The 4,777-nt window shown below is 41.3% G+C and overlaps 1 pseudogene across 3 annotated transcripts; it reads right to left on the reverse strand.

Moving 5' to 3' along the window:
* Nucleotides 1–712: 712 nt before the first annotated feature.
* Nucleotides 713–4,777, reverse strand: LOC149819853 (F-box/kelch-repeat protein At3g61590 pseudogene; annotated as a pseudogene). Of its 3 annotated transcripts, none has more exons than XR_016426410.1 (3): nucleotides 4,496–4,764; nucleotides 2,446–3,820; nucleotides 713–1,006 (listed from the first exon to the last, which is right to left on the reverse strand). The product of XR_016426410.1 is annotated as an F-box/kelch-repeat protein At3g61590 pseudogene, transcript variant X1 (transcript). The 3 variants fall into 3 exon arrangements; XR_016426412.1 differs by lacking the exon at nucleotides 4,496–4,764 and adding an exon at nucleotides 4,241–4,449; XR_016426411.1 differs by lacking the exon at nucleotides 713–1,006 and having other exon boundaries at nucleotides 2,231–3,820; nucleotides 4,496–4,777.

Genomic DNA, 4,777 nt, shown 5'->3' on the forward strand with positions numbered 1-4,777 from the left:
ACCCCCATCTCGCCCGATTTGGACCGGGGATGGAGGACATGAAACGAGGATGGAGGCGGGGGATGGAAGTTAAAATCAAAACCTGTGTGGGGATGGAGGCGGGTATGAAGGGCAGGATTTTGAGACGGGGCTGGGGCAGGGGAGGAGACACCCCTGCCCCCCGCCCCAATCCACTGCCATCCTTATTGAATAACTGGTGGGGGTCTGCCTAACCCCAGCTTGCCTTTCAAAAAACATAAAAATCCACACAGGCAGGTCTACTTATCCATAACCATGAAAGTGGTAGCCCTTTCTCATGCCAGAATCCTTGAGAGCAGATCAAGTCAGGACTACCCTTTGATTCTGTTCATCCATGAGATGAACGGCAAGAGACACCTCTGTTTTGGCTTTGTTTTAGATGCCGATCATCTAGAGCATCAACGGCTCTGAAAAAAAAATTGTGGGGCCCATCTAGGACACAAGCAACACAGCCATGGTGTTGCCGATGTCGTTCGTGACATGGATGAACGGCATGAGAGAGATCGCTGACAGTGATCCATCAGGCGCACCCCTGACCTGATTTGCTCTTGGAATCATTGGCTTAAAGGACCTAAGTTGACCATGTTACGTGCAGCACTTAAGATAAAGCAGTCTTTCTATGAATAGAGAAATGATTAGGTTATAACAAAGCATCAAACAAATATCTTTAATTATGTTCTCTGACTCTCTCATATTTGGGTTCATTCATTGCAGGCCTTATCATAAATTCTATTAAAATCTGGTACAGAGAATTATTGGGCAGGTGGCCATCTCGTGTCACTATCATAGGACGAGGCCACTGCTTCACCATGTATTGGGTGAGTCTCCAGGATCATGTTTCCATTTCAAATATATCCATGTCCCATTCATCCAGTACCAACTTGGTGCTTGTGTCCATCTGTGGATTCCAACAACCAGATTTTTCCATTGTGGAGTAACCAATTCATCTAGCCATCTTCATCATATGATGTAACCATTTCTGATAGCCCTTTAGCAAAAGACAAAATCCTCAATTTCAGAATCAAGTTATCCCATAAATGAAATAAAGTGTCAGCTCTCTCAACTTGTAATGTAGATTAGTTGAATATCAGGGTTATAAATACGGTGAAGGATTGTATTATCAGAAAGAGAAAAGATAAAAACAAGTAAAGCCATAAAAATCACTTGGTGTCATAAAAAGACAACGTACAGAGATTATGCCTGTGACTTTCACATCAAAGAGAGAGAGAGAGAGGTGATTTGTGGGCTTTAGGTAGGGAAGAGGGAAGAATTAAAGTACAGACTGGTAGATGACTAAAAGGTGAGACTGTGAGCTAAACTCAAAGGTGAGACTGTGAGCTAACATAATATTTTTGAAGGAGACAAGATGGCTCGCAATGCTGAGAGAAGAAACAGTTAAGCTAAAGGTGGATGGATAAGGCAGAGCATAACAGATTAGGCAAGTGATGGCATGCATATCTAGAAACAAAAAGACCAAAGATGCCCAGTCTCTCTCTCTCGACACGTCAAAAACAGGAAAAGTGGAACTGGATATGCTCAACAGAGCTCTCTCTCTCTCTCTCTCACGTGCAGTAGTTGTTCAGCCTAAACTGTAAAGTGTTGCTGCTCGCTTTCAGCCTCAATTTTTTTATAAATGTTCAGTTAATTGAATTAACACAAAAGCAACTCCACGAGCTCACCTTGGGAGGGCTGAGTTAATAGCTAGCCAGACCAAAAGGTGCAATTATATGCATGTTTTGAAAGTTAAAACACGTTAATAACCAGACCTTGGATCAATCAACCATGATACAAGAAGTGGGTTATTTGGAGATTCCATTCTAGGATAAAGCAAGAAGTGCCTAGTGCAGAGCACTAGGATGCATTTCTCTAGTGCAGAGCCTTATCAATGAAGCGATGTCTCTCCCCTCCAACGAGTCTTATTTTGGAGACTCCATTCTAGGATAAAGCAAGAAGTTGCCTAGTGCAGAGCACTAGGATGCATTTCTCTAGCGTAGAGCCTTATCAATGAAGCGATGTCTCTCCCCTCCAAAGAGTCTTATAGCACAAGTTGGGAAAGCCAAAAAGTCACATTATTTCGTATCCCTATAAACAAAACAAAAAGGTATTGCTTTTCATTACATTCATGGTCGCATACAAGAAGCTTTCATGATTGCTTATACATTAAGCAAGCATCACATGCAACCAAAGACAGTCACATTGATACTACAAGGTATAGAAAGTAAAAGCAGACAAACACTATATTTTGTAAAGGAACAAAAAAATTTGATACACAACATCAAAGCATTGCATATTAGGCAGAAAAGGGAAAAAAACTCTCTAGATATAAGAATCCAAAAAACGCCAGGCATCTTTGCAGCTTGACGTGTGATCTTACAATTCTATATTGATGAGCTGTGTTACAAAATGAAGCAAGGAATGACGTCTCACCATTCACAAAATTTTGAACAGATTCAGTACTTCAGTGCAGTACTCTGTAAATTTCCATTCCATCTGCTTTGACATCGATAGCACCAACCAAAGAACAACTTCGAACTCGATTAAAAACAAACAAAGTGGGATCAAGGAACAACTTCAAACCTGGGTTCAAAGCAAAAACCTGTGAAAAGCTGCAAAGGGAAACGCTTACTCACCGGACACTTCTGCGCCCACTTCCATTGCTGCTGGCTCATGTCAAAAACAAGCAGGGCAGGTGCACCATAGCTCTGGATGTATATAAGGTCATCGGTTCCACTGCTGGAGAAAACATCATCAAACTCTCCAAATCCTTGAAAGAACTTCTGGGGCATCCGAGCCACCTCTTGCCACTCAGTCTTGTTTAGTACCCAGATCCCAATCCCCTTGATTATATCAGATCTATCTTGTTTACCAATCCCACCAACCATCACCAACTTATCCTTGAGATTCATCAGCCTTCCACAAGTTAGAGAACAAGGTACAGGAATCAAGTTCCTTATCAAAGACACATGGGAAGATCTACTTGCAAGATCATACATTATCAATCCATGTCGGTTCTCAGAGGTCCCCATGACGCTGGTTGAGTAAATCAAGCAATAGAAAATCCCATTGCAGATCACGCTGTCGTCTCCTCCCCTCCATCCCCTCAACACTTCCTTTACTGATGTAGCCCAAGATTTCGTCTTGGAATCATAAACTTGGATTGACAAATTCCATTGAAGGAAATCATCAGGGACCTGCTTAGATTTTGCAACTGCAACTGTGTAGGCATTTGATTTAATGTTCACGGATATAGAAAGAGCGCTATAATCTGATTGTTTCAGCTCAGGAGATACCTCTATCTGCCTAGAAACCTTGGTAACAGGATTACAGACGTAGAGCTGGTTCCTGCTGTTGTTATCCATGAAACAGACTAACCCGCACGAAGAAGCAATGAACCAGTTGGGTGCTTTGATGCAGGGGAGGTCTATATTGTACCATTTCTTAAGAATCGGATCATAGGCAAATCCTGTTGGATCATCATTGCTAGTGAACATAAAATACCAAGGCTTCTGTGACAAAATGTTAGAGAAATGCCACAGGAACCTGTCTGAATTGATTATCTGATTCCACCTCTTACAGACAGACCCTGCCCTAAAAATGACAGCTATGGGCAAGCAAGCCAGAACCCGTTCTAGTAACTCATCTGGCAAGAGAAAATTAAGAGAGACAAGAGAATCATCATCCTCACCATCATCATTGCTTTCTGAGAATGATTCATTGGCCCACACTTCTCTTCCTATTTCCTTGAAACGGCTAGTTTCCCAAGATGTCTCCCCCTCCATCTATGTATCCTAAGAAACAAACCCTAGAAACAGAATACAAAAGAATCATAAAAAAAATCCAGATCACAAAAATTAATTAAGAACAGCACAAATAAAGAAAGAAGCAAGACCAAGAACTAATCAGATCACAACAAAGTGGAGCAACTGAAACCACCCATAAATCCATTTTCCATTGAAAAAGAAACCCCGAAACAAAATCCAGATCGGGAAAAAATGAAAACAGTAACCAAAAAGGAAAATAAGCATAAGATGTAATGCTGATGTTATTACGCTAATGTAAAAAAAAATGTCAATCTTCAATCTCCCCAAGAAAAAACCCTTCCAAGACACCAAAACCCTGCCACCTCCCCATTCCAAAAGGAAGAAAAAAAAAAGAAAGATGGATGAGAGAGTGAAACAAAGAAGCAAAATAGAAGAAAACAGCCAAATGGGTGAGCTTCAACCTTAACGAGATGCCAATAACGTGCAAAACAGGAAACTATCCAACTCTGTTTTTCCACATACAAGTAAGAAACGACTATGTAACGCGCTAGACAACAATCAAAAGCGATACGTTTCGAAGATATGAACGAAATATCAACGAATGCAGGTGTGATTCACGCCTCAGATCCGTAGGAAACAAAAGAAAATAACAAGAGAAAGGAAGAAAAGGAGGGAGATCAATGGAAAGAAGCGTAAAGAATGGGCTAGAAACATACCCCAAATCGGAGATTTTGGAAGAACCCTCGTCCCCTTCACCAAATCCCAGTAGATGGGTACCTCTAAATCTGTCAGAAGCAGCCCCAGATTTATCATAGGGAGCAACAGAATGTTTTGGAGATAAAATAGAGGACGACCCACAAAAAATAAAGCTTGAAAAGAGAGAGAGAGATAGAGACGACAGAAAACAAACGAATGGATGGCGGCAGGGGAAGAAACGGATGGAAGGCAGTTTTTTAACCCTCTCCTAACTTGCTCTCTCTCTCATTCTCGCTTAATTT

The sequence above is a fragment of the Nuphar pumila genome, chromosome 12 (assembly GCF_984573655.1).
Source record: "Nuphar pumila chromosome 12, dmNupPumi1.hap1.1, whole genome shotgun sequence".
Taxonomy (NCBI): domain Eukaryota; kingdom Viridiplantae; phylum Streptophyta; class Magnoliopsida; order Nymphaeales; family Nymphaeaceae; genus Nuphar; species Nuphar pumila.